The 12,470-nt window shown below is 37.7% G+C and overlaps 1 protein-coding gene across 2 annotated transcripts in view; it reads left to right on the top strand.

Annotated features, from left to right (window-relative positions):
- Window positions 1-12,470, top strand: part of ST3GAL6 (ST3 beta-galactoside alpha-2,3-sialyltransferase 6) — a 319,252-nt gene that overhangs the window by 151,967 nt on the left and 154,815 nt on the right. Inside the window, exon 13 of one of the 2 annotated variants that reach the window (XM_054518143.1) lies at window positions 9,641-9,665. The exons of the other annotated variant lie outside the window; for it this stretch is intronic. The gene's annotated coding sequence lies outside the window, so the exon portion shown is untranslated. Of the gene's footprint in view, window positions 1-9,640; window positions 9,666-12,470 lie in introns of those variants that run through there. 2 annotated transcript variants of the gene reach the window in all.

The raw sequence follows: 12,470 nt of genomic DNA on the forward strand, positions 1-12,470 counted from the left end.
GGAAATAAATCTGTGACCTTTTAATAAGAATGAACATAAGTTTTGAGTTTTGTTTCCATGTAATTATTTGATTTAGCATTGGGGGAGTGCGTTTTCTTACGTGTGCATGTACATATGTAGCTGTGCTATACTGGGTTGATGTAAAAAGACTTAATAGTGAGTCTTTAGAGAGGTTGCTTATAGCTCTTAATTTAGTTCCCCAAGTATTAAACATCCTGCTATTTTTTAGGTGGAGTATTTGAATTTTTGCTCAGCAACTTCCAATGAAACTTGCAAGGACTGGTATATGTGCAGCAGTTAAATCGGTTCAGTGTGTTCCTGTTGATTGGTTATTCATTGTTTTTCAGTTGGTGCTTAACACAGGTTGATCAAAATAAAAACATAGATTATGGATATCCAGAGACAGAAAATTAATTTATTTAAACTAAAAAAGACCAGTTCTGGCTTTTACCATCTGAATATTTGGGGTGCCACCTTCTCTCTTTTTGCATTTGTTTGTTCACATAACACACAGTAATTTTAAAACATGACTGTTTCTGCAAAAAGGTGTCTTTCTGCATAAGAAACTATTCACATTGTCCACAGAGCTGACAAGGACCCACTTCAGGCACCCAGCTTCTAAAGATACGATTATACAGAGGCAGAGGGTTCAGAATACAGCAGAAAATTGTCACAGTGGTCTGTGACTTCTTACTTATGAGAAATGTAGAAGAGCTTGGGTAGTTTGGTTGAAAGAGAAAGTTTAGGGGGGGACACTAAAAGCCTTCAGAAGTATGTAGAAGCACATTACACAGAAGAGGCAAATGAATAAAAGGTCAAAATTTGGATTAACAAAAAGCAGAGTTTGCTGTCATATAAATTATTTACAGAAGGATCTCAACTAGTCTGGTTCTGTTGGAACATCTGTACAGTCAACTTTACAGAGTTCTGTGTTGCACTGGGAGTTATACAGAGTGAGAATCAGCATCAAACACTGTAAATGACATTGCATGCTTTGAGTAGTATGTACTTAGGGCCATTGTGATTATGAAAATTTTGTGTGCAGTCTATAAAGTGGAATATACTCATATTAAAAAGTTACCTAAATAATTTAGAATGCTGATCTGTTCAGGAATCAATTCTGAACTAAAAGGACCTAAGTTATTCCTATGAACTGTCCAGCCACATTCAGTATTTATTTTTTCCTTGTAAATCATTCAGCATTAATATTTCCAGGTTTTCCCATGTATTCAATCCTCATGTTGGACGTTACTTCCTCTCACATGGACATAATTTTTAAAAGTGTGGTTGTTTTCTGTTGTCTCCCACGTCCATCTTCTTCTGTATGTTTCTGTGTGTTTCCAGTTGCCCATTGTTTGCAGTTTATGCCCTTTGTTGGTAGAGCTGTTAAGAATAATGTGTTTCTTGGAAAAAGAAAATATGTGCCAAAGATATTTTCCAAATTATATTTTAAAATATTACAGAAACACTGACTCATTTCACGTTATCTTTCAGATTCATAGAAATCAGATAAATCCTATAATATTAAGAAGAAAAAAAAGTTACAATTTCTAAATGACATTTTGCCCTACCTTTCAGTTTCCCTCTTCTTCCTGAAGTGACTTCACCTGTCAAAAAAAAATCAGATTACTATCCTAGTAAATTAAGAAAATAGATGTTAGGAGAGAAACTTATTAACCTTCTAGATAATAAGTTTGATTCTACTGATGGCACATTGCTGCTTTTAGCAAGAGAAGAAAGCAGGCTTGTTATGTGAGTCCTGGGTCTTAGCTAAAATGCAGACTTCCAGTAGTTGAGAAGGGTACTGCAAAACCAGGCTTTTCATATTATATTCTAATTTTGATGCATGCAGGTGTAAAATGGGGAATCAGGGCCAGTATCAGAAGATAGTAAACTATTATAAAAAGTTTTTACAGAACTCTATATTTGTTTCTGAATCATGATCCAATACTCTCTTAATTTTTAGAATAAAGCAAATGATAAACTCCTGCAGTTCAGAGTTACTATGTGCATGTGTGAGACTGCTTGTGAACATCTCTTAGCAGACATAATTTAATCTCTATAATTTAGACATTTTTTAAAATTGAACTGTTTCATGGTTTGACTGTTGCCAATCAAACATTGGTGAAGGAAGCATTTTTTAAAAACTGAAACTTGTTGCATCTTTATTTATGCCATAAATTTAGACATTTCTTTGGAGAATCCATCTCATCCCCTGTTCAAAATTGCTTTAGTTGTAAATATAGTTGAACTTTCAGTTGTATCTGCAATACAATTTTTTATTCACTTAAAACTGATGCTTTAACATTTTATTAGGGAGAGGTGATATATACTCACAGGAAAAGGGGTAGTAAATTTAAATTAGTGTAAATACAGTTAAAGAATTATTGAGAAGAGAGATTTGGGCTGCACATGTATTGCAGGGGAGTTGCAGGGGAGTTGTTCTTTGCTGCAGGGGCTCAGAAGGATCCCTATGGCCTGAGAAAAACATGCAGGCCATACAGAGGGGGTCACATCTCAGGGTCTGGGACAGCAAGCCTATTCCATAGCATCCAGAAGGTGCCTCTGCAGAGGGAAGAAAGGAGGCCAAAGAGAGAACATTGCATCCTGTTGGCTTTTTAGGGCACCAATGAGCAAAGTATAAATCTAGATTCTTATTCCCCATGTGATGGAGACTGTAACTGCAGATCACATTTCTGGATAGTTTAAAAGAAGGGCAGCTATTTCCTTAATGATTCCTCCCAGAGAGAAAGAAGTCTTCACATAAAATCCAAAGAGGAAGATGAGGAATAAACCATCATATAGAAATTGAAACAATGCTAAGTTGTTTCAGACTCTGTAGTTAAGAGAGAACTGAATGTGTATTAGGCAAAAGGCTGGTAATTCCAATGGTTTGTCCATCTGTTTGGAGGGGTTTTATTCTTCTCTAGCTTCCTCCCTCCTTGTCTCCTTCCCCATCATTTTGTTGCTCTCATTTTCTCTCTTGCACACATCACAAAAGATACCTTGTGCTACCTAAGAACACAAACAAAATGTTGCATTTGCTATTGCACTCTATGGAGTAAAATCTGAAATATCTTCCTAAAATTTCTGAAATAGTGGTTAAATGAGTGAAAGGAGGAGGAAAAATCTCTATAAAGAACTATGGAGACACGGTCCAGATCTTATTGTACATGTCCAGATGTACAACAGGGCCTTAACTGCTGTGGAAGGCTCCAATACTGAACTACCTGCTCAGTTTGTCCATGAGCAAACATCTCGGATTGGGGAGGGGCTTGCTGGCTGGCTGGCTTTTTTTTTTTTTTTTTTGGTGGACTCAGGGCTTGCTTATCTAAGTTTGATTATTTTTGTGTAAATACTTGCAAGACATAAATTGAACAATGAGATGCATTTTGCCATTCTTGTTTGCAACTGATCTCAAATACAGCTACTGCAATACAGCTGTCTTGTGCTCCTAGCTTCCTCATATATTTTTTCATGATGTGCACAGTCTTCCTACCTGATTAGCCATTTTTAAGCTCTTTCTCTCAAGTCAAGTTCTGTTTGCACCTATTGAGGACTTGAGTCTAATTCTGTAATATTACCTGTTGCTTGGAGTCTGACTCCCTTAAGTGAAAGAAAAGCTGTAAGGAACCATTTCTATGTAGTGACTGGGAAGAACCTTACCAGTTTTCTCCAGAGAGCTTCTAGCACATTGTACATGTATTTCTGAAACAGATTATGGTTTTCCCAAATGCTTTTAACTTTTCTTATTGCTGCCAGAGCCACCCAAAGAATTTGAATTTGAGCAACAACTTTGGCCTATAATTCTTGTGTGGAAGAGACAGTGAAGAACTATCATAATTTCCCTGTAACAGTCATGATTTTATGGGCCACTATAACCCTTCTTGGCTGTCATTTTTCCCAGATAATAATCTGTGGGCCTCACCAAATATCCACTTCTTTCTCGGTGAAATATCCTGATCTGTGAGCCAAAGTGTAGGATACCTGCATCACATAATCACACGCTCGTGAAGTGGCCTGTGGCATGTACTCTGACTTACACCTGGAGTTTCTATTTGAAAGTGATGTGTGTAGAGGCCTGATTAAGGTAGGGGGGAAGCTGACTAAACAAACACAGAGTCAATTAATTCATCTGGATATAATTTTTTGTGTTACTGGAAAGCCTCATAGAAAAAAACCTTGGTGTAGGACTGCCATTCCTGACAATCAAGCAGTCAGAAAGAATAATACACTGAAAAATTTAGCATAAAAAACTAGCGCACACAAAAATATACCCATGCAAGCACTTCGTGTAGGAAAAGCCCTGGCAAGAATCCTAAAATGTGTTTATGGAATCATTACAATAGTGAAAATGTCACTGAATATATAGTTAAACCAGTGAGTATGTAGAAGAGAGAAAAATACTTGAACTTGTGTACATTGGGATTATTTGCAGAGCTTCTATCATAGCTGCAGTGCAGGTACACCTAGCTATGAATATTCACTGCTGAGTCTGAACTACAGAACTGAGCATGTAGGAAAATTATATTTCAGGGCAATATAAGATTGTTAGTAAGGGGGATTATGTAATATTGTGTCATAGTTACAAAATAAATAGTGTTTTACATTTCTCTGAGAGTACTCTGGCTTCTCAGTGGGCCTTGCTCTGGACAGAACTATGTGTCCCTGTTGCTTGGGGATAACAGGGGAGCCTTTCCCAGCTGTATTGGCTTGTCCACTTGGGCACTTGTGAGATCCCTCACTGTGGGAGGAGGTAGGTCTGTCACTGGGATTCACCTCAGGGGACTTGGAAATGTTATTTGTTTTATCCTTTTCACATGTGCTAGGAAAACAGTAGAAAGAGTAAGATGCTCATATGCCTAGATCTAGCTTGTACCTTCATCCTTCCTTGCCTGCACTGAAATCCCTTCCATGTCAGAGATTCCATGTCTGTTTAAATCCCTGAGAGCCTGCTGCCCTTTTCTACACTGAGCTGCAATTTTCTAGCCCCAACAAAACAAATGGTTGTAAATGATTAGAAGGAAAAGACGACATTTTCCTTGTGTGTGAATGCCACAGATGCCACCAAGTGAAGGCATCAAGCTGACCCTTCTTGCAGGAGGACTAGCTAGGCACTCTGTGTCTTCTGGGTAAGAAATAGAAATACTCTGCATTCTTTTCCTTGTTGGTCTAAAATAGGCCATAAGGAAGATATTTCAGGCACCAGGTTTATAAAAACCTGGAGAGGACTGAGTGGCACTTAAATCTTTAGATGGTTCTTGAAAGCTGATATCTGGCACAGTCAAGGTAAATTTGAATTACACTGTATTGACTGTAGCTGAAACTCTGTGCTACATATGCTAGGGGCAGACAGCTGATAGAAGGCCTGTGTGGTTAGTCTGAGGACATGAAAACACTTTTCAGACATGTGATTCCTTTCGCCCCCTTTCTGTGAAATGGGTTGAACAAACTGAAATTTGTCTTGTGCGAAAGAATTGTAGTACAGTGGTGGACGTAGAAGAGGTCTTTCTCTGGGAAGTTTCTGTTGTCTTGATAGCTGGATATTAATATGGGCTGTTACCATGCATAATAAACCATCTGTGAGTGAAAATATCTGCAATGTTAATTCCAAATTATATATACAGGAGTGGTATGGTAGGTAGATACTAAACACTCCATGATGGAGAAGTCATAGTCTGGGTTGTTTGGTGATCATCTCCAAAAGTTGTGCTTTTTCTTATGAGAGGGAATCCTGTGCATTCTTACATAATGGAAAAGGTAATTTTTAGAGTTGTCTTCTAACCCAGGTTTTGAAGATATGCTTGTAAGCAAGAAAAGAGTGAGGGAAAGCAATCTTTTTTCTGAAGTGACAAGTGACAACGCCCCCCCCCCCCTTTTTTTTTTTAATGTCCATTTTCCCATGGATCTCTTGTCCAAGTGGCCTTACACTTTCCCAAAATAATTTCCTCTGGCTACAGACCAAACACAAGAACTTGAGGCAAAAAATGTTTCTTAAAAAAAAAGTCTGAAAGAGTATCTGTTGCATGATAAAAATAGAATTGTATTTAATGATGTTGATTTAGCACTTAGGGCTAATTAATAATTATGTGTTAAAATCAGATTCTGATTTTTGTATGGGTGCTATAGATTTTTCTTCTATCTAGAAGTGTAAATACAATATGAAGGAAATAGCAGATGGAAAGAACTCAGTGGGATGTCAGACTTGTTCCCAGCAATATTCTAGCAGTGCTCCCTCCTGTTACCATTAGCAGAACTCCTTCCCAAGGTCTCTGGTGGAAGGAAGTGGCACAGTTCATGGCTTGCTGCCCTCACCACTGTTTACTTACATGGGAACAGCAGCTGGTCCAGTAAACGCCATAGGATGGTGTAACCCTTTCATTCCATTATTTTGCTCACTGGCTGTCTGTCACAAGTGTCAAATTCTAAGCCCTCAGTGGGCAGAGTCTGCAGCTGTTTCTGATTTCATCAGCTTCCACAATAGCTGCATCCTCAGTACAGACATGTGCCAGTGGCAAAGGTTATATTTATGTTTGGGGTTTTTTTGTTTTACAATGATGCCTATACTCCTTAAGCTAGATGAAATCTTCTTTGTTCTTTGCCGTGTACAAAAAATAGTAATATGAAAAAACATCCCCTGGGAATTTAAAAATCTTGACAGATTTAATAATCTAAATATCTAAGAGCACAGCAATTGTGCTCTTTTAGACTTGTTACAGAGTGAAATAAAACACCCACATCCCAGCCACTATCTTCTTGTAGCTGGGGAAGGACGAAGGGAAGGATCTTGTTAGATAGAAAAGAAGGAACTTTCTGTTAGCTACTGATTGAACTAAGAAGAGAGCCAGCATTTAGATTTCTCTTCACAAAATATTGGATGAAGTTGCATGTCACTGGACTGTAGTCTCTGTATATCAGCAATGTTAACCTTCAAAACAAACAGAAACAAAACAATTCTTTTGACCAGTTGCTGAATCTCACATTGAAACTTTGTTTTTTGGACATCCAAGTGGATACAAGATTTCTTTGCTTGGATTCTCTTTGCCTTCTAGGGTTAGACTTCATATAACCTGTAGCTTTGTAGGAACGGCATCTGTATACCTTTCCCACATGTGGAGGGAAAGATGGACAAATTCTGCTGTATCTCAGAGCTGTTTTGAGTAACTGCAAAAGTAAATGTTCAGCAGCATTAGCACAGTGTCAGACTGCTGGATGTCTAAAGTGTAAAACATGGAAATGAGTCATGTGGCCCTCACACTTGCAAAAGTTTTCTCACATCTGTATGCCATGAGTAGACTCGATTAATGAAAGTGTGAATGGGGTAGAGAGGACTTAAACCTGCTGATTACAAAGGACATTCCATTATCTAAGAAGGGGTGTGCATACATTGTGGCTTAGAGTAATTTATTCCATGTTTATATAGTGTTCTCTTAAAATGCATAATGTAGGTGTTTGCCTGAGCTCCTGACAACAAAAAATTTGGGCATAAATATATTTTCCTTTTTAACAAAGAAATTAAGCCAGAGGTGTGGTTGTTTTTTCTCAGCCTAGGCCATGCATAAGATAATACAACAGTAACTTGCAAAATGCCTCAAAACCTGACAGAACATAGACAAGTGATGGTTGTAGGATTAATTTGTAAGTTTTTTTGTTGCGTTTTTTTAAATTGTGTTTTGCTTGGTTGGTTTTTTGGTGTGGTTTTTTTTATGGTGTAGTGGTTTTGATTTTTTTTTAATTGATTCATAAAGTAGATCAGGGCCTGACACTTTCTGGAAAACAAATAACAAACTGAGAGAGGCCTGATGACATACTTCACAGATCTAAGCATCTTCCCTGTAGATCTTTCAGCAGTTGCAAGGCATCACTGGGGCACTATCAAGGAGAATCAGCATGGGTAGGGCATTAGGGGTTTTCTTCCAGCAAGGAGGCAGACACTGGAAGAAATGCTGTCTGCACACGCTCTTGGAATTGTGCAGCCACCTTGCCAGGAAGGAAAAATGTCTGCAACTCGTGCAATCCCTGCCATCTCTGGCAGACTTATTTTGGTGGGTGTTGTGATGCAGGCTTTTGTTCTCTTAGAACTGGAAGGAGACATTTAAATGGTAACTTTTGAATGTGGTATTAAAAAACTTTAAAATAAGTAAGTGTTCAGAACAGCTATTCCCAAAGCAGCTTGCTTTCTTTAAAAGTCTCCTGGGACTTTTGTTCTTGTTTGTTTGTTAGTTTTTCTTGACTTTTCTCACATTTTCTTTACATTTCTCCCCCATCCCCCCAAAAGATCCAAAATTACTCTGTAGCATAGCAGAAAAAAAAACCAGTCGAGGTGGAATTCCCCCCAGTATTCCTTTTTGTCTAAATCCCAGTGAAAGTCAGTGGTGTTGGTGCTCCAAAACCAGTTAATTATTTTAAAAATCCTACCTAAATAAAGCTATCTACCATCTTGGTTTTGCTGAGTAACATTTACAGAGGCTGCACTGTAATAGAGCATCTCTTCATTGACAGAGGAGGACCAAACATTTTTAGATATCTAGTCTGGAGGTAGGGGTCATGTCAGTTAGAGCAAAAGTAGCAGTATTTTTCACTCCAGTGTCTGTTGGGTGAATGAAGTTGAAGATGAAGCTATGTTACCAGTCAGCTAAATGCTGGTAGCTATGGAGAGAAGCAGCAGCTAATTGAAACTAATAAATCTCTTTGTGCTAGATAGTCTTGTCCAAGAAAGTAAAAGGCATGTGGTAACAATAAGTATAACTACATTTCATTTTTGTTTTGAGGTTACAGTTACAGATAGAGTTATGCCATTAGCTATATAATTGCAGTATTAGAAATTCAGCAGGGCGTGGTGTGAATGAAGCAGTTTCTTTATATGCATAAGTGACACACGGGAACTTCATTCTTGCTGTCTTTCAAAATTTCTCCTTCATTGTATGCTTTCTCTTGGAGCAGAGATTTTGAAATCTGCCAAAGGCATCACAGTACTGGTTAACAGTTGGACTTGATGATCCTAAGGGTCTTTTCCAATGTAAATGTTTCTATGATTCTATCCTATGGTTTTATCTAACTTCTCTGACAGGTTTCCACTTTTCAGTCTGGCTCTACAGATCCAAAGCGCCTATTCAAACTCTGTGTGTAATGCAAGAGAGCAAATACTTGCCTCATTAAATAAAAATTTGGGAGAGGCAGGTGCCTTGTCGAGCTGTAGAGTGGAATCCTTTCATCTTGGCACACTTGTATGGTTTTTGGACGGAAATATTGACATTTTGATACTGTGTATCTACAGAAAGCAGTAAGTGAAAATGAAACAGAGCTGAAAAAATGTCTGGGTCAGAACTTTGCACACAAAAACTGTGAAAGAAAACATTTCATAAATATATTTTAGTATAGGTAAGGTTTTCTGTTCAAAATAAGTAGTCTTTTATTTCTGAACTTTTGTATTTGAAACACTGAAACAAAGCTTTTCAGATAGGAAAAGAAACCTACTAAATTATTGGAAGTATGTTTTCAAAACCATTGTTTTGAAAATAAATTAAGTGAAAATAAATGAAACAAAAATAAATTAAACACATCATCCTTTTGATTTGCTAAAAATTGAAGACATGCATTGTTTTAGATTGTTATGCTGTAACTTTTTTTTAATTGCCAGCAACTGCAAAAGGAGCAGCCTTGACCAGGAGTTCTTACATCTGTATGAGAGCTCCCTGATACAATGATCTCTGAGGTTAGTACTTCTGCATTGCACTATATTTCAAATACTGCGATGGTGCTACCTACAGTTACAGACTCCAGCTCGACTGTTCCTCTGTCTCTCTTAAAGTCAAAGTAATATGGTGGTAAAATTATAAACAGGAAAGGAATTAAATAGGATTTTAATTTTTTTTGTCCTGTGGATTTTTAAAGGAAGTCGACAGCTATTGAACTATTTCCACAAACCGATGTACCTTTTGAATTTCATGTAAGTCCTGTGTAAAGAGCTAAAGTGGAATATGAGTTTTGCTGGTTATTTTGCAGGGCAGTTAGCTTTACATTCATTATTTTATTGCATGCAGTACTCAGCTTCTTCTGGTCACCGACATTACCCAAATTGTTCAAATATTTTCAGTTTAAATATGAAAGGAAAGAGAAAACCTAAAACAGAGTTTCTTCATTTTTTTTCCTCATGATGGCATTTCATTGCATCCCTCATTGTTTCTGACCATGTTTAGGCTCATTTTTGCTTTACCCTGTGCCTACAGAAATAAAAGTAGCAAAGTGCCTTTAAAATAAAACAAGCAAGACAATTGATTTAAGAAAAAAATAGAAGGGGGTGCCAAACTAAACCCCTTCAAATGCACCTACATAATGAAAAGTCCACTATGACACCTTGAATTTTGTGGTCAAAAATCAAATACCTGGTTTCACAACTACATGTGAAGTTCTAATACTGTAAAAGGACTGATTGAAAATACTTTCTAAAGAGGTTATGAGAAAAGACCTACCTAGGAAGTACGGCCAAGATTTAAGCCATTACTTAAATGTGAAGCATTTGGCAACAAGAGATCATATTCATGAAAAAAGATGTCCTAGTTCATTATTTTTGGTCTGAGAAAAATGTGGTTCTTTGCTTAAAGCTACTCAGTGTACCAGCAAACAAGCATTACAGAAATAGAATCAAAATGCATTTTTTCCTTAATCAAATAACATAGCACCCTAAATAAATTATTAACATTATTTTACTGTCATGTGAAGTGTGAGATATGATCTGTTAATATACAAAATTGATGCACCCCTCCCATGTAAAATCAGCCTATTTCTGTTTGGGTTGGAACTGGCACAGTTGGCCCAAATAACTGGAGAGCTCAGGGGCTCTGTTTGTTTATTGCTGCTGTGCAGCACAGTTTCAACTGGACAGCTGTGCTAAAGTGATGTAACCTCAGGCAGAGCTGGACATATAAATGGGCAGACACACTCAGAATTCATTGGACTGTACATCCAAGTGTTTTAATCAGAGCTGATTAACCTAGCTGAGCATCAAGCCCTCCTTTCTCCTTAGTGCACACCTCTAATCATCCTGTCATGTGAGGAAGCAGTTTGCTCTTCTTTCCCCTCTTCCTTCCCATAGTACAAGTACTACAGATTCGAGTTTTCTGACAATTTGTGGTATGTAGGTCTCCCTTCCCTGGCCAGTTCTTTTGAGGTGAGAAATGTTTCTTCACTGGGCTCTGGTGCTTGCTTCAGGGAACGATGGAAATTCAGAAGTATTCTTTGGCTTCTCAGAGCTTCAGTTCTGTTGTATTGGATTTGGAGGATTTGATTGCAATAAGAGCCATGCCTGTGGAAAAGCAAACAGACCTCAGAGATAATTTTTTAAAGCAGGAGCACCTTTGAACAGTAACACAAGCTCTGACAGGGTGGGCACAGAAGAAGAGGAAAGAAGGGAGGCCAGAGAGATCCATGACTAATACAGCAGTAGTCCAGACAGACCTGAATCTTACGACAGATTTCAACTATGCCATGGACTAGCTTGACTCTGATCCCACTGAAATCAGACTTCAAGGAGGGACAGAAGGGTACCACTGATTGCTTTTATAATCATTCTACCTTTCAGTCCTGTTCTGATCAAGTGCTGGAGTTTATTTAAAGCACCCACAAATTGCTTTTAGGGGTAGCTCACTGCTACTGCTGACCATAAATGATTAATGAAATAACATACACTTCCTCTGCCTTTAGTATGCCAAGTTTGTGCATGTCTACATTCAAATACAGATGAAAAATTAAATTTGTTCAGCTTAAACAGTTTTTACTGACAGCATAACTCATTCCTCTGGAGTTCCTGGATAAGCTGAAGCTGAAACTAGTTGTTCTTTCACTGCCCAGTTCCTGAAAGCTGGGGTTAGAGCTGGCTTGCTTTATATCAAAGTTGTCCTGAGACACACTGACAGCCAGGGCAAATAAGCTGTCACTTTCCCAATCCTCCAGTTCAACCACACTTTAGTATAAGACCTTAGAGAAGGACTAGACTTAGTTGCAGATAATACTGGAAATTCCACGTGACTTTCAGTAATTACATGAAAAAGGGTTTCTTGATACCATTTTTAAAATTGCCTGAGATTTGATAAGAATCTTATGTCTACATATCCTTCCTTTTTCATGCTGGAAGTATTGATAAATTCATGTCTTGCAATAATGATAATTGCAGTGAAAACATAGTTTTTAGATTAGAAGATTAGAGCTAGTTTTTGTTGAACACGTCTGTTTTATCTTGACAGCTAATTTATCTCAGCACTTTTCCAGGACCAAGAGAGCATCACTCCTGTTAAATAGAGACTCCTTCTGACTGATAAAAATGTTAGTTTGCATTAGCAATTGCACCAATACCAAATACAACTTCATTTTAGAAGAAAGTGTGAAGTTTTTAATCCTGCCTATTGATTAAATAGGGTGACCAAGAAGGAAATGTGGGAAGACTTCCAGCTTAAGAATCTGTCTTTTAAAAG

The sequence above is a fragment of the Molothrus ater genome, chromosome 2, assembly GCF_012460135.2.
Source record: "Molothrus ater isolate BHLD 08-10-18 breed brown headed cowbird chromosome 2, BPBGC_Mater_1.1, whole genome shotgun sequence".
Taxonomy (NCBI): Eukaryota; Metazoa; Chordata; class Aves; order Passeriformes; family Icteridae; genus Molothrus; species Molothrus ater.